The sequence below is a fragment of the Arachis duranensis genome, chromosome 1, assembly GCF_000817695.3.
Source record: "Arachis duranensis cultivar V14167 chromosome 1, aradu.V14167.gnm2.J7QH, whole genome shotgun sequence".
Classification (NCBI taxonomy): domain Eukaryota; kingdom Viridiplantae; phylum Streptophyta; class Magnoliopsida; order Fabales; family Fabaceae; genus Arachis; species Arachis duranensis.
This window is the reverse complement of record NC_029772.3, coordinates 39,264,418-39,282,932: the sequence shown is the minus strand read 5'-3', so window position 1 is coordinate 39,282,932 and position 18,515 is coordinate 39,264,418. Positions and strand designations below refer to the sequence as shown.

The window sequence follows — 18,515 nt, the reverse complement described above, 5'->3', positions numbered from 1 at the left end:
TGGGGTTTAGAGACTCATGCTGTAGAAGATACAATATGAGATGTAAAATGTCATGAGTTCCAAATGAATCTCTAAAAGTAGTTTTTATACTAAACTTAGTAACTTAGGTTTACAGAAAATGAGTAACTAGGTGTAGATAGTGCAGAATTTTACTTTCGGGGCCCACTTGGTGAGTGTTTGGACTGAGCTTTCAAGCTTCCACATGCATATGCCTCAAATTGGAGTTAAACGCCACCATGGGTGCCAAAATAGGAGTTTAACGCCAAGAAGTATGCCAGTTCTGGCGTTTTATGCTAAAAAAGAGTCTCTAGCTGACGTTTAACGCCAGTTTGGGCAATCAAATCTCGAGCAAAGTATGGACCATTATATATTGCTGGAAAGCCCAAGATGTCTACTTTCCAACGCATATAAGAGAGCACCAATTGGAATTCTATAGCTCCAGAAAATCCACTTCGAGTGCAGGAGGGTCAGAATCCAACAACATCTGCAGTCCTTTCTCAGCTTCTGAATCAGATTTTTGCTCAGGTCCCTCAATTTCAGCCAGAAAATACCTGAAATTACAGAAAAACATACCAACTCATAGTAAAGTCTAAAAATATCATTTTTTCATAGAAACTAATAAAAATATAATGAAAAGTAACTAAAATATACTAAAAACTACCTAAAAATAATGTCAAAAAGCGTATAAATTATCCGCTCATCAACTGGTGTCGTACGTATCAACACCGGCCCACAACTTCTTCAACTCATCGATCAGGGGCTGTAGGTAGACATCTATGTCATTGCCATGCATTTTAGGATCGGGAATAATCATGGAGAGAATAAAGTTGGTTTGTTTCATGCAAATCCTTGGGGGTAAGTTGTATGAAATAAGAATCACTGGCCATATTGAGTACTTTGAACTGAGGTTTCCATAAGGATTGAAGCCATCACTAGCTAGGGCTAAGCGAACACTACGCGGATCACCAGAAAAGTCAGTATACATCCTGTCAAATGCTTTCCAGGCCTTGCCATCCCTGGGAATCCTCAAAGAACTGTCAGAGTTGGTTCCTCTCTTGTGCCACAACATTCCCACGGCTGTCTTGCTGTATATGAATAATCGCTGTAACCGTGGAATCGTAGGAAAGTAGCAGAGAATTTTTGCCGCCCGAGGTTTCCCATTCTTCTTGACGACGATGTTGATCCTTACTAAAGAATTCTTCCCGGTTTTTTGCTTCCACCTGGATGCTCCACACCGTTTGCATATAGACAGGTCTTGGTCAGAGCCCTGGTATAGCATGCAGCCATTTGGACATGCATCTATCTTCTTGTACTCAATACCAAGCTTCCTTATAATCCTCTTGGCATCGTGCAAGGTCTTCAGAATCTTTGCATGCTCAAAGACGTCCCTCAATAGCTCTAGAATCAAACCAAAAGCCTTGTCACTCACTCTGCACATGCACTTTATATGTTACAGTCTCACCAAGACAAACATCTTCGAGAATCCTAAGCATCCCGGATATAATTCCTGCTCGCCATCCTCAAGCAAGTCATGTAAGGCACGAGCCTCGCGGCTAGGTTCATCGGATAAGTACGGCAACCCCTCCACACCGTCTCTGACATGTTCATCCATCGAGTCTTCATCATCCCCCTGCATTCCCGGGAAGTTGAATGCCTCGTGGACCATGTAACGCATTTGATCTCTAGAGTTCCTAGTGGGTTCTAATTCTTCTCTGTCGCTAGAGCTCTCATCTACGATTCTCTCATCGTGATGTAACCAAAAAGTATAGTTAGAGGGAAATGGTTTCATCAGAAGATGATCATACGCATCCTCTCTAGTTTGGAAAAATCGAAACCCACAAAAAGGACATGGACAATATATCATTCCATTGGATGATTCATTGGCAAAATGCAAAGTCAAGAAATTTATTCAGACCATCCCTATATTCTGCACAACCTCGTGGCTTTTTAATCCAACCCTTATCAATATTGGCTTTAATGGAATAGCACAAACAAATGAATAAACAGTAAATAAGGACATAAATTTAAAAAAAACTAAGCCAAAATGGGCTGTGTTAGAAGAATCAATCACAGTTTATCACAATTATGAAATAGGAGACTAATATATGAGTTAAACTAAACAATTTAGTACAAGCAAAACCATGTAGGGAGTGACAGAATAACTCAAATCGCAAACAGAAAAAAGGTTTCTTGCATCCAGGATAACAAATGGCACACGAAAGGTATTGGGGAGGAGGCTTACTCATTGCAAAATTCTGTGCTTTCTAAAAAAAGAACTGGTAGAAAGAATTGCTGGTTCCAAGTCCAAAAAATGAGAAAGAAAACAGGAATAAATGTTAGAACTAAAAAATAGTTAAAACAAGATATATAACTAAACAATCAAAATAGAATAGAATAGAATAGAATATTCAAAATATCTTAAAAAATGAAAAAGAAAACAGGATTAAAAGTTAGATTTAGAAAACAATTAAATTAGAAAATGTAACTAAGAAATTATAACAGATAGGGAATAGAATCTTGAAATTGTAGATATTTTATTTTAGATATGCTTCTAAGAAAATCGTATTATAGTTTCCATATCCTGTCATCTACCGTGTAAGTGCAAATAATTGTTCCAGTGAAAAAGAGCATAAAAAAATAGGAATAAAAAAGGCAGGGCTACGAGTGCAATATTTTCTTTACTTAGAAAAAAAAAGAAAGACAAACAAGAAAATTTAAACTTTAAAATCTGCATTTTGAGAAATAACAGAAAAAATGGCATGGCTATGAATGCATGAAACCAGACCTTGTTACAAATGGACATAGTACATTGACTTCTTGGGGTACCCTTATTTGGATTTGAGCCATGGAATGAAGATGCTTTAACAATAACAATTAAAGTAATAACAATGTAGCATATAATTAAGTCCGTTGGAAATTTTGGCTTCATTTGTAATGAAGCAAGAAATTGTATTAACCAAAAAAGAAAAAGAAAGAGGAAACTTTCGTCATGCAAAGAAATTGAAATCAATTAAATAAATGTTTTATTAAATTAAACATGCAACGTATATTATAAACCCATTATTATTCATACTTGTATAAACATTAACTTTCCTCTCTTCTTTACAACAATTTCTCTACCAATAATTAATACATAATCCAGCTAAGCTAGCTAGCTACACAAATTAATTAAGTACTATTTTCTAATTTCACATAACGGATAATACAAATGCAACTTCTATATTCTATACCATTTTGTTGAACATAACAGTTACCAATCGGACAAATAAAAAAATGGGATAAAGGGTCACGTGTCTATATGTTTGTTAGAACTTAGAAACTCCTCTTGATTTTAACATTTCATTCATCAATTAGATAATAACATGCATGAATGCTGTAAAACATAAAATTGAACTAGGTTCACAATATACAGAAAGTGTAATCAATGATATTTCACAAAATCAACGAACTGGACACAATAAACCAAATACTCTGATAATGCAGCCATCTCAGGAACTAAGCAGCAAAGAGAAATTAAAATTGTACAATGACATGTACAGGCTTCAAAGAGATTCAACTAAGCAAGCAGATTTAAAATTGTTCCACCAAAGGCATTTGGATGGATCAAAGTTATCAGATCAAAATTTTGCTGAAATAAAATGTTAACCTTTTCTAGCAAAAATGTTTAAAAAAATATCAACGTGTAAAGCACAATTAACGCATTAGCAACACGGCGTATGAAAAATAAAAATACCAACGTTCAATAGTCACTTGGAAGAGTCAATAACAAAGTCCTAGTTCTTGTAAAAAATGGCTTAATTAGATATGTATTCTCTATATACCCTTCATCCTTTACCCTTGAAGCATTATTAGAATTTCAGTCTTCTTAACTTCCACCCTTCCCATTTAACGTCCCTATCAAGTAATGTATATTTTTAGAAACTTGTGCTGATAATGAATCTAAAATCCAGGTCATCAACCCAATAATCCCTAATATACTATATTATCAATTATCCAACAATACCAAAAACCACCAGAATATTGATTATAACAGTTTGATATAACTAATAGTAAGGCCATGTTGTAGTGTTGAGCAGTTGCCAATGTTGTATATTGCTTATAACACTTTGATAGTATTATAGTTTATATCAGTCTCAGTTCCTTCTTATTATTTTCCTTTTCCTTACTACAGAATGATCAATTCTACTACTCACAAAGGCTAAAGAGGAATAGAACAATAATAATAAATCAAGATCATCATATTCATAACAAATAAAAAAGTTAAAAGAAAAATAACCTTGTTTGGAGTGTGCTCTAGAAGCTTCTCTGCTGCAAGTAATTTTGCAATTCTTATCAACAGCAAAAACAAAAACACCCTTTGGCAATTTTCGTGCATAGTACTTAGCAATTGACACCAAATGAAGTCGCTTCCTGCACCAGAACCGGGTTTGTTGAAGAGCCTCTACACACTTTTAGTTTTAGATAAATCTGCATTAAAACAACGTGATTTCAGTTTCCAAAACTCTCTATAGAGTGTAACTGTATAGTGGCTTCAAATTTCAAAGCTTAGAAGCAGAACATAGATGCTAGTAGCACACAAAGGGCATAGTGGAAATCAACATTTTTCTTTTATAATGTCCAAAATCCAAATGCATGTATCTTTTAATCCATATTGTGCATTATTCTCACCTTGTAGTCCTATTAATATGGTCTAGTTTAATTAGATTATCTTACCTATGTATAAAACAAGTAACGCTCTCAACACAAGTTTTCTTTAGTTGGAAGAAATGAATAGAAACCTTGGTTAGGTGATCATCTCGAGAGATTTTAGCCTAGTGAATTATGGTATTGTTAGGGGCAGCCAGGAATGTTTAAGGCGTGTTTAATGTTCATGACTCATCTGAGAAGGAAAATTAATTTAAAGGGTTAACTGGTAAACTTAAAAGTAGAGATCATGTGTAGAAGAGTCCGAAAAAGAGTAAATGATGACAACCATTTGGCCTCTATTTATTAGGATTCATCCAAAAACTTGTAACTAGATTAGTCTAAGAGTCTTCACTTTAAAAGGAACATGCATACGGAGGGGTTCAGTATGGATTTAGAGGATAATAGAGTTTTCTTTTAATTCGGACTAAAGCTTGCTTGATTCATTTCAACTCACATGATTGCCCTTCAAAGTCTACTAACTAAGGCTAGTTTAAGAGAGAAGGGAAAGATGGATGATCGATCATAAGAAAAATGGGAGAAACAAATAAAAAATGAACAGTCGATTGAGAATCAAGTATCTTTAAAAATTAATTAAATTGAATGAGAACAACATGCTGTTTAGATCACACGAACCAGTCAACCCTGTTTCTCAACTCCACACTCATCACACTATGCAAAAAGTACTCGAGCTATTTACAAAATAAGAGAGTGACTCAAGGGGAGAAATAGACGAGATTAATTCTCTACAATGTAGTCTCATTACTTAAGAGAAACAAAATAACACAGCAATTCATTCTTGCTGATCAAACACAGATGTATGTATACTATAATTATCATTGTCTCTTAAAAGATAGAATTACAATATGCTAATTAATCTAACCCAATTAGCTATCTAGCCAACCAACACTAACGTGTTCAAGTAGTTAAAGTTATGACAGAAGCAGAATAATGATCAGCCAGCTGAGCTTGCTCATATGGGACCAAGTCACATGAATCAAATCCCTAACCCTAAATAGCAGCAATTAACCCCAATTAATAGAAGATATGGACAAATTTTTGTTCAAAATTCCAAACCAAGAGTGAAAACACGAAGGAGAGCTCAAAGTGTCAGAACTAACCAGTGACAGGGAGAGGCCGCGATAGCCTAAAATAGCGAACGGTGGAGGATGTACTCAACAGTTTTGTGCACGACTAAGGTGATAGGAGACTTTGACGCCGATGGAGAAAGCATGTATGGGAGCTGCGTGACTTGACAACCCAAACAGAGGCATAGGGTGGAGCATATCTTAGGGATTTTGCACACCCTGTATAAGGGAGTATGGGTTTCAAGAACTCTGGATGAGGCAAAGGCTCGACGGCAGCCAAAGGATGATGGATCGGCAGCAGTGGCGCAGTGGAGCAGCGACGGTAGTGTTCGCGCACTTCCAAGGACTCTTCGCGGGGTTCTGCAAAATTTGGGGAGGAATCTATTAGATGATATAAGATAAATTAAAAAGGGGTAAAATAGAATTGAGTTATTAGATCCTTACCTAGCGGCTTTTCACTAAGCAATTACCGCTGTTGTGGCGGCACACGAAGAGATCCTTCTTCCGCAGCCTTGCTTTGCGGTGGCAAGGTGAAACACCGCCAATTCTCTGCCGCTACGCTCCGTTCCTGGTGTAGTGTATGACTTAATTTCCAACTTATATATGGATTGAATGTATGGACTCCATATTACAAGATTGATGGATAATATAATATATTATATTCCATCCTTCTTCGACATAAAAAAAGGAAGAGTTCGAATATCTTTATTATATATTGAAGGAAAGGAAAGTAAAATAGATTTTATTATCAATTCAGAATCTGATAAGAGTTAGTTATTAAACTCTCTTCTGATTTAGATATCAATCTCTTTCCTCTCCTATGTAGCCGATTTTACCTAATTGTAAAACACTTTGATAATTCAAAAACAAAAAGTCTTCTTAGCCATAATTCTCACTCATTGAGAAACGTTAGAACATGTATTTAAGAAACAAAAATAATATATGGGTGAGAACCCAAATTATCGAGTTTCCAGTAGGATAAAAGTGCCGAATCAATACAATATATAAGGTAACAGGAACTCTCTAAGCAATCTTAATTTTCAAAGTTTCATTGATCCAAGCCTAAGATTCTCAATAAATCAGAAAATGGCAACTTCTCTAAGGATCTCTAATCAATCTATCTATTTTCAGTTTTTCACAAACCTCCAATCACCATATCAGAAACAACCCTCAGCGTCACCACCGCCAGCATAAGGGATCTCTCAGTTGTTAAAACACATACAAAGCAATACAAAGAATCACAAATAGAGAGAACAGATAAAGCAATTAGATCAAATAGTATATAGATACAATTATTCAACAAGACAAGCCAAATACAAGATGCATACCCAATAAATACACACAAATACAAATGATGCATGACTATCCTACGGCCAATGAGCTCATTTGTCAGTTATAAGTCAAAACCCGACATGTCTGATAGTGAACCCTGGACAGTCCTTGAGTGCACGCATCGCCAAGAAGTATTTATATTTATTAAATTCTCTCGGGGAAATCATCCTCAAAGGTCTAAGTGTCCGGCAACATCTTGCGACGAAGAGTCAACAAAGTGTCTCAAATCCCAACCCGGAGCAAGTGGGACAAACTCCAACCCTTGCATCTACACAGGTGGTTTTAATCTCAACCTGGAGCAAGTGGGATGAACTACAACCCTTGCATCTACCTAGGGAGTTCCAAACTCAACCCGGAGCAAGTGGAGTGAACCATACCCTTGCCTTTACCCAAGGAGTTCCAATCTCAACCCAGAGCAAGTGAGGCGAACCACAACCCTTGCATCTACCTAGAGAGGTATCATATCAATCAAACTCATATCCATCATCCAATCATATCAACTCATCTCTTCAATCACTTCCAACTCATTTTGACTCAATAATTTCCTTCCCAATGCTTTCTACCCTCTAATCCACCATCTCTATACTCCTTATACGGGTTATGAAAGTTTACAAGCCTACCAAAAAAGCCAAATAGTCAAAACCAAAGATTATGTAAAAAAAAAGGACTTGTGCATACGCATCACCCTTGTGCGCGTATTCACATATCATAAGCGTTTCCTAGATTGTACATATGCATGACCAGTTGTGCGTACACACAACTTGTAAAATTACTCTCGTACGTGCGCACAGCCCTTGTGCGTACGCATGAGTCCCTTCACCCATTCTGATTTGTGTGTGCTTATAGCCATGTACGTGCGCCCACATACTAGAATTTATAGTTTTCAGCAAATTTTCATATTTATATTTTTATACCTAATTTCAAACACTCATAACTTTCTCTACAAAATTTTGTTTTCTTTCATTCTTAGATGGTTTTAAATATCTTTCCACTAGCTTTAATTTAAGAGGTAAATTTTATTCACATCCGAACTTCGAGCACCAAGTTATTGCCCGTCGAAGTTGGCTAAAAATCTAGTTTTACCAAATTCACACCATTGCTAAATTTCAAAAATTGTCAATCCAATTCCATCCTAAACCATTCCAAACCTACTTCTACACATTCCAAATACTCATTTATCAATCCTCAACCATTCTAAGCCTAAACCAACCCACTTCCAACTTATTTAACACATTCCATCGACTATATCCATTTCTCAACAACAAATTCAACATTCATATATCCAAATTCTCAATTAAAGTTTCAACATACATACTCAATATCATGCATCAATTCATACTACTTACCTCAACTTACCATATAGAAAAATTTTCACCGTATCAGGGCCTCCAACCTAATTTTCACATCAATCACATTCATAATCATGCATATACATTTTTATACATCTTCACCTCATAAAGTCAAGCAATTGTTCAACCATATGTCCAACATTTCTCAATTTTCACTAAACCAAATAATCAACCACAACAATTAAACAATAATCCAAGGTCCACTAGCCTAGAACTTCATGCCACATTACATGGTATTTATCCGAAACTCAAACCCATATTTTAATGTCGTCAATTTCAAGCTTTCAATCTTTTTCTTCCAAATTTCCAAGCCTCAATTCTACAATTCTACCAAGTCAAGCTTTCGATTACTCAATTTAACACTATATCGTACAATTTAGCATAATGTCAAAACTAGAGCTCATAGAAAGTGACGAACTAAATGTAAAAAAGGGATCCTTACCTATATCCACTAAAATTAGTGATGGAAACCACCAAGAATACGAGTTAGAGAACTCCTATAACATCAAAATCACTAAAAATCTTCAATACCGAAGCTCAAAATAAATTCAAAATTGAATGAGAAACTAGAGCTAGAATTTCAAGTTACTCACTAAACTAATCATATAGAATTGAAAAGGAGAAGATAAGCTTCGTGCGGCTGCAAACGGTTCTTCAATCGGATCTCCGGAGCAAAAGTTATGGCCAAATGAAGATAATGAAGGTTAGGGTTTTCTTCTTCCCCTTTCTCTCTTCTATCCACCCCTCTTTCTCTTATAAGTGACAAATGTGGTTGAAATTAATGTTGAGAGAGGGGTGTTAGTGGGTGGGTTTGGGCTTTAGGCCTAAGTGAGGTCAATTTTAATCTTAGCCTATTTGGCCCAACCTTGGGCCAAACCTTTTAAGATAAGTGCTCGAGTTTATGTTCTAAATATTTTTCCTTAACGTTTTCACAATTTTAGTTTTTCTCACTCGCAGTATCGGATAGAGTTAAGCCAGTACAAATAATTTTAACACCGGTAAGAATTTTTCTCAAAATAATTATATTTTCACGCTTGATTAAATTTTTACTATTAAATTTCTAATTATAAATTCTAATATATTTACATATTCCAAGCATCTTAATCTCTATTAACGCAATTTTAATTTAATTTAATTTACTTAATTTAATTTTTTCAGATTTTATATTTAGCATTTATTAATTCTAGCAACAATTAATGAATGCTAAATAAGACAAGCTATGATTTTTTTTTCTCCCTAACATTATCGATATTTATTATAATTAAAATGTGTTTACACCAACTAGCTATTATAGCATAACTTACCACCAGATTAACATTATACTCACAGTTGGGAGACATAAGTTTGTTTAGAGGCTAATGGGAGTCACAATTCTAAAAGTAGAGAATTTATTTTGTGATTTTAAAAGTTTGGAGACCCAACTAGCTAATTTGTTCAATTCGAGGACCAAACTAATATTGCCTCAAAAACGTTATCAGTAGTCCTTTCAGAACATTTCATGAAACCACCGTGCACATTTTATAATATCTTTCATGCAAAAGTCTCTCATCATTTTTAAATTAGTTTTCAAACTACTTTGGGTTTATATCAACCATGTTATATATATATACTACAACAAAAATATTCATTCAGCCACATTTTTTTAAGTTACATTTAAAAATCGTAGCCTATTACGAATAGGCTACGCTTTTCTCTGAGTTATCATTTTATAGGAGAATAAGAAACACGGTTCTGGCATCACTTTGTTATGCATTGGATGCGCTTTAAAAATACCAAATAAACACTTTGTAAAAAAATTTTCCCCTCTTTGTACCCATTCAGCCTCACTCACGTAACACACTCACTATGTAAAACCTGTAGAATTAATAAATAATTAACCCATAAATTAATAATTATTTGAAAAAATTATGAAATTAAATTTTATAAATTAGAGAAGTAGAAATATTAAAAATACGAATTTTGACACTAATTTTAAAGGTTTTGGCCCAAAATTGGACTAACAGGCTAAACTGGTTGAACCGGGCCCAACCCATATAACCCCTTTCTTCCCTTTTGCAGCCATAACCCTTCTGTTTTCATTTTTGGAAGGGGAATCCACGGTGAGAAGAGAGAAGAGTAAGAGAACCCTAACTCATATTCCACTTTCAACTTCAAATCCTTGTAACTTTCAATCTAGAGCTCCGATTGACGAGCCATTTACGATCATGCGTTTGTCTCAGAATCCTCTTCAATTCTATCTAAGCTAAGTGAAAGTATCTCTGTAATTCGTACCCATTTCTCTATGCCCCATTTCTCCACAAAATTGGTTTGAGTTTTGAGTGATTTTGATTATTTTGGTGGTTTACGTTCAATCTAACTTTGGATAATGATTGGATTATACTCCAATCATCAATGGGTAAGGTAAGAAAACTCTAAACCTTTGTGGGTTACCCAATTTTGTGTACCATTGTGCTAATTTAGTGAATTGTGTGAATTAGATTGAATTTATGTTAGATTGGAGATTGAATCGGTGAATTGGAGCTCTTGGAACAAACCCTTGATGGATGGAATCATTTGAGTTGATTGGGAGTCTTAAATGTTAAACTTTTGGTGGTTTTGAGCTTAAGGAGGAATCGGTCAAGGTATGATTTTGGATTCTCATAGTTAAGATATAATGTGTCGAAAAAACTTAGGCTAGTTGATCATAGGATAAGATGAATATATGAATTATTATGTTTAGTGAATAATGGTGATATTTGTCGAATTTGATGTAAATGGGTTTTGAATTGGTTGGTTGGATTGATTAGTTATGGTATGAACATGAAATGTGGATTTTTTATGTTTGATGTTGAAATTAGTGAGAATTGTGATTGTAAAAGTTGATTAGATTATAGGTTTGGGATGTGGTATGTTGTAAAATGAATGGATGCTGTATGACTATGGTTTGAACATGTTTGGTGCTGTTTTGGTTAGGAAATAAGGGTTTTGGAATTGAGAATTTGGAAAACTTGTGGTTTGGTGATTTTTCGTAAAGCTTGATTTTTAACCAACTTTGGCGGTCCATAACTTGAGCCTCAGATTTAGGTTTTGAATAAAATTTGTTTTAGATTAAAGATAATTTCAAAAGCTTTGAAACGGTATAAAATTTGTGGAAATTAAAGTTTTGTAGAGGAAGTTATGGACGTCGGAAGTTAGGTGCAGAAAATTGAATTTATGGACTTAACAATTTTTTACCTACTCTGCGTAGCTCGCGTATGCGAACCCGCTCGTGACGCGGCTAATAAACCACTATTTCATGGTTTATCTTGTGCTCAATTGAGTGGATTTTATCAATCTTTCATACACTTATTCATATGATTTGCATGAGTTTACGTTTTCCTTCTTGATTTTGTACTATGATTGAAAACATGCTTCTTTGGTCTTAATTTTGATATGTTTAATCTTCTCTTATTACCATTCGATGCCTTGATATGTGTGTTAAGTGTTTTTAGAGATTACAGGGTAGGAATGGCTCAGAGGATGGAAAGGAAGCATGCAAAAGTGGAAGGAATACAAGAAACTGAAGAAACTACTAAAGTTGTCCAGCCTGACCTCCTGGTACTAAATTGACCAGCGGCCAATGGGCTCTGCCCAGAGGTTCTGCGTATGCGGAGGGGTGACGCGTACGCGAGATGCCCATTTTCAAAGCCGCGTACGTGACCATATCACACACGGTCAAAAATTTAAAAAGTCAGGGACCTATCTGTCTTTTTTCCTTTAATATATAAAGAAAGGAATAAATGTTTCAAATGAATATAAAGGAATATATACTATGAAACTGAATAAAGAAAGGAATAATTGTTTCATCTGAGTGCACTTTCCTGAAATTGCGACCCCAAGAGATGGTGGAAGGTGAGGATCCCCTTCTTTGTTCCTCCTGGTATTATAAAATCGCCACCAGCGAGATGGTGGGAGCTTAGGATCCCCTCCTGCGAATATGAGAACGTACCTCCTGGGTAGACGCAAGGGTTGTGGTTTCACCCCACTTGCTCCAGGTTGCTTAGTATAGAGGCTCTCCGGGTAGATGCAAGGGTGTGGTTTGCCCCACTTGCTCCGGGTTATGATGAATTATGTATACAAAATGCAAATATATGATGTATAAGTGATGTTATGGCTATAATGAATGATTATGAAATGATTTTTAATGAATATGAATGACAATGAGGCTTTTGCACTTATTTTATCTGAGATACGAGTTACCCTGGGTAAAGAGCAATGGCTTGCCACCATGTGCTCTAGGTTAAGACTCGATACTCTGTTGACCCAACGATGTAAGGGTGACCGGGTGATACGTGAGCATCTTTCCTATCTTTTCCTAGTGAATTTGTATTTAATTTGTTAAGTTTAATCAATAATTAATTATCTTTTAGCCACTATGGATGTTACTTTGAGTCGTGTGTAATTCTGTTTACTTTAGGTAGCATTTGGCTGGATTTGATGGAGTTTTCACAGAAAAAGAGGAGAAGGCGAATGATGCTGTCAACCCTGACCTCTCTGCACTCAAACTTGAATAACATGAGATACAGAGGTCCAATGAACGTGATTTTAGTGACGTTGAAAAGCTAACTTCTAGAGCTTTCCAACTATATATAATAGTCTACACTTCTCTCCCACCAATTCGGCCAAGGCTGCACCTAACTTGAGATTTCTCAAGTTAGGCGTAAGACAACAACAACACGCAACCATAGGCGTGACTCCTTAAGTAAGGCTGATGCCAGGGCATCTAGGCCAGTTTCACTGACCTTTTCTTTACTGTTTTAAGGTAGTTTCATGCATTTTTTTAGAGAATAAGGCAAGTTTTGGATGAAAATACATTCACACCTTGATTCAAGCAACTATTGTGAATTTCACATGATTTCATGAGGATTTTGCAAGAATTGAATGACAAATTGATGATGCATAATCTCATAACTTTGACTAGAGCTTTGATGCACTTTATTTGCTTGATTTCAGGATAAAGGAAGTAAGGAAGAACCACGTTAGTAGCCACGTTAACCTAGTTAATGTGACCACTAACGTGGAATGGGGAAGAGCTTGCAATGTTAATGAGAAAAGTGATCACCAATAACGCCTGCGAAGCCATCCTAAGCCCACGTTAATTGCCATGTTAACTAGGTTAACGTAGTAGTTAACATGGAGACAAAGAAAGCTCCAATGTTAGTGGTAAACGTGAACACCACTAACGCTCCAAGATATGGCAATGAGCCACATTAAGAGTCACGTTAACTTAGTTAACGTGAACTCTAACGTGGAAGAGAGGAACAATGCCAACGTTAGTGATACTCACCTTTGTCACTAACGTTGGCTCAAACTAACATTGCCCACGTTAGTGGTCACGTTAAGACCACTAACGTGAAAGTTAATGTAGAGCTAAGATTGATGAGCCAACGTTAATGACACTCACCTTTGTCACTAACGTTGGAGATGGCATTAACTACCACGTTAGTAGCCACGTTAACTTAGTTAACGTGAGCTCTAACGTGGAGAGTAGGGGCACTTGGAGCGTTAGTGACAAAGGTAAGTGTCACTAACGCTCTCGAAGATGAGGCATACCCACGTTAAGAGCCACGTTAGTTACACTAACGTGAACTCTAACGTAGGGACAAGGGGCACAAGGCAACGTTATTGGGAAAGGTGAGTCCCAATAACGCTTGCAAAGGTTTATAAGGCAACGTTAGTGGTCACGTTAGTGCCACAAACGTTGGAGTTAATGTGGGTTATATGAGGTTGGAACGTTAGTGAAAAAGGTGATTGCCACTAACGTTCTCGAACCCACAATGTCACTTAACGTTAACTTCACTAACGCCCATGCCTAATTCATGCTTTTCTGCAAGCTGAGCCCACTAAAGATTGTAACTTCTTCAACTCAAGATCAAAGGCCCACATCCAAGACTTGAAGAACTCACTAGAAGATCAAGAGAAGTAGTATATATAGGAGTAGTTTTGAACTATAGAGAAGCTTGGCACTTTGGAGAACTACCCTCTGTATATTTACTTTTCTGTGCTTTTAGCTAAGGATGTATTCTTTTCTGCCATTTTCCATTTCTAGAGCTATGAACAACTAAACCCCTTTCATTGGGTTAGGAAGCTCTATTGTAATTTGATGGATCAATTATAAATTTCATTCTCTTCTTCTTTCTTCTCTTTTGATTTACTAGAAAGATTTCGATCTTAATTCAATTAGTTAGTTGTCTTGGAAAAGAAACTCTCCATAATTGGATCTCCTCTGAACCTTGGAAAAGGGATGAGGAGATCATATCTTCCCATGAGCAATTAAATCAAGGAATTGGGCAATTGTTCAAGCTTAGAGAGATTGGGTTGCCAAGGAATTGGAACCCAATCACTTAAGATTGCCAAGGAGATCAATAGATGCTTTGATTGAGGAAGAGATGAAAATGAATTTGATCCGGAGAATACAACATCTCCTGAGCCCAATTAATTCCCCATTTCTGATCTTACCCATTCTCTTTACTTTCTGCCATTTATTTACATGCTCATTTCCCCAAATTCTCATCTAAGATTCTGCACTTTATTTTCTGCTATTTACTTTCCCGCCATTCAATTTTCTGCAATTCTCAAACTACATTCTGTTTAGCTCAACTAGCATACTCTTCCAACTAAAGTTGCTTGACCAATCAATTCCTGTTGGATTCAACCTCACTCTATTGTGAGTTTTTACTTGACGATAATTCGGTATACTTGCCGAAGGGAAATTTATTGAGAGACAAGTTTTCATGCATCAAGTTTATGGCACCGTTGCCGGGGATTGATTTTGTATCAACATTGATTAAGTTAGAAGTTCACTAGATTGAGCATTTTTCTTTTGTTTGTATACTTTATTCAGTTGTTAACCTTCAGTTTGTTTTGTTTCTTCCTCACCCCCTATACCCCCTTTGTTTTCTTTCTTTCTTTATTATTATTTACAATTCTGCTCACTAACCCACTAACTATTTGATAATTTGCACCACTCACACTAACAATCACTCTAACAAGAATAACCTCTTCATTTTATCTCTTGCTGTGTGTTTTGTTAGTTGTTTGACAGGGAGAAGAGGGGGAGCTTCAACTTCCTTCGATTTAGAACCTGAAAGAACCCTCTGGAGACTAAGGATGGAAGCAAGAGGGAAAGGAGTTGTTGGTGCTGAGGAAGAGGAAGAGTATTTTGAAACCAACATGGAGGAGAACTTGGAAAACAATCATGAAAGAAAAGCTCACAACCATGCTAGAGAAGACCCTGCAAACCATGCTGGGCAAGAAAGGAGAGTTCTAGGCTCCTACATCAATCCAAATCCAGAAAACTGTGGAAGTAACATCCAAAAGCCCACCATACATGCCAACAACTTTGAATTAAAACCCCAGCTAATCACCCTTGTTCAGAACAATTGCTCATTTGGAGGAAGTGCTCAAGAAGATCCCAATCAACATCTAACTACCTTCCTGAGAATTTGTGATACTGTGAAGTCTAATGGAGTCCACCCGGATGTCTATAGGCTACTTTTGTTCCCTTTTTCACTCAGGGACAAAGCATCCAAGTGGCTTGAATCCTTCTCAAAGGAGAGCTTGACAAATTGGGAAGATGTAGTGAACACGTTTTTAGCAAGATTCTACCCTCCTCAATGAATTAACAGGCTGAGAGCTGAGGTGCAAACCTTCAGGCAACAAGATGGTGAGACTCTCTATGAGGCATGGGAGAGGTTCAAGGACTTAACAAGAAGATGCCCACCAGATATGTTCAATGAATGGGTTCAACTTCACATTTTCTATGAAGGTCTTTCTTATGAGTCAAAGAATGCTGTAGACCATTCATCACGAGGCTCTCTAAACAAGAAGAAAACCATTGAAGAAGCCATAGATGTCATTGAAACAGTAGCTGAGAATGACTACTTCTATGCCTCTGAAAGAAGCAATACTCGAGGAGTAATAGAGTTGAACCACATGGATGCATTGCTAGCTCAAAATAAGATGATCACCAAGTAGCTAGCAGATCTTACCAAGAAGGTGGAGGAAAACCAAGTTGCAGCAGTCATCACTTTATCACAGCTCAAGAAGGAGTGAATATAAGAGAAGAAGATGACTGGGAATAAGCCAACTATGTTGGAAACTCACCTAGACAAATCCATGATCCATACTCCAAAACTTACAACTCTGGATGGAGAAATCACCCCAATTTTGGGTGGAGAAATCAACAAGACCAAGGCCAAGACCAGAGACGCCACAACCACAACCCCAACAACAATGTAACTCGCCAGCATCCCTCACAGAGGTCCTATCAACAACTACCTAATCCCAACCCACCATCACTAACCGAGGATAGACTTTCAAAGATTGAGACTCTACTTGAAGACATATGTAGAGAAATCCAAGACAATAAGGTGTTTAAGAAGGAAGTGCAAGCCAATATCAAAAACCAAGGGGAAATATCAAGAGACTGGAGTCTCAAGTAGGGTATCTAACCCAACAAATTCCCAAACCAACTGATGGTTTTCCAAGTGATACAAAGAAGAAGGATACAAGGAATTTCCACATTCCCTGTGCTATAGGAGAAATAATAATTGATAAGGGACTCTATGACTTGGGAGCAAGTATCAACCTAATGCCTCTATCTCTCATGAAAAAGCTTCAAATCAATGAGCTAACACCCACATATGTAATCAACAAATTAGCTGACAAAACTTAAAAATAGGCAATAGGAGTGGTTGAGAATATGTTAGTGAAGGTTGGGAACTACTTCCTCCCCACAGACTTTGTCATCCTGGAAATGGATGAGAATCTTATTCACCCCAGTGATGACAAGTCATCATATACCCATTTTTCATGCTAATTTCACTTGTTTTATTAGTCTTTATGCACTTTCTTGCATCCTAAGTAAGTGATTTGGAATGAAAATGCATAACTTCTTTAAATCAAGCAACTACCATTAAATTGATGCTAACTCATGAGGTTTGAGCTAAATTTAATTGATTTTTAATTGATTTATAAGCCTTGTGAATTTAGTGATATTTTGAGTGGTTGTTTTGATTATTTGAAGGTGAAGAAAAGAAGAAAAGAGGAAGCGTGGCTTAAGAAAGCGTGGCCCAAGAGATAAGAAGTGTGGCACATGGAAGGGAGGAAGCAAACATTGCCCTCCACAAGGGCACACTGCCCTCCAGGAGGGCAACATAATGAAACAAGCTTGAGAAGCAACACTGCCCTGCCCTCCTCAAGGGCGGAGCACAAATTGGTGCCATGGATCAAGGAGAGCAAAAACTCTGCCCTGTCCTCCTCAAGAGCAATATCGGGCTCATCAAAAGAATAAATTCAAAGAAAAAGCTCACCAATGCTTGCCACAAGGATCGAACACGGCACCATGAGGAAGCAAGGAACTAGGCCTTACTTTGGTGCCAAGAAAACCAAGGAAAAAAGTAGCGTGTGCATTAATCGAGTTTCGAACACGGAGCTTTAATTTTGGAAACATTGCCCTACCCTCCGCAAGGGCAGGGCAGCATTGTGTGATGCACGGCCAGCGCACAAGAGTTGGCGCACTAAGGGAGTCTCGGCAGCAACAGCACGCACGCACGGGAAGATCTGGCGCACCAAAAATTTCTGCCCTGTGCAGGGCAGCATCCTGCAGCACCAACATGCACCACACGCACGCACGAGCACCAACACACACCATTTTCTGCCCTGCCCTCCACAAGGGCAGGGCAGCCTCCTGGAAGCAACTTTTCTTGGGCTAAAAATTTGATTAAAAATCCAATTTAATTCATTTTTTCACCAAATCAAAAGCCCATCCAAATCCCAAGATCCAAGAATAGAAAGTGTATAAATAGGAAATAGTTTGATGTAATTAGGACCTTTTCTTTGGGGCTTTGAATCTTTACTTTTATTTTTGAACTTTTGAACCTTCTCTTGGAGACTTCACTGAGATTTTAGAGAATTGGGGAGGAGAATTAATCTCTCTTCTTCCTCATTCTTGCTTGAGCATTTTCTACTTTTCTTGTTTGAGTCTTGGGTGTAAAGAATTGAGGAATTTCTGTCTCAATCTCCATTCAAGATCTCTTTAATT

The 18,515-nt window shown here is 36.9% G+C and overlaps 1 non-coding gene across 1 annotated transcript; it reads right to left on the bottom strand.

The window, feature by feature from the left end:
* Positions 1-16,096: 16,096 nt before the first annotated feature.
* Positions 16,097-16,203, bottom strand: LOC127742992 (small nucleolar RNA R71). The gene has a single exon (XR_008004326.1). It is a non-coding gene; the product is annotated as a small nucleolar RNA R71 (small nucleolar RNA).
* Positions 16,204-18,515: the final 2,312 nt, after the last annotated feature.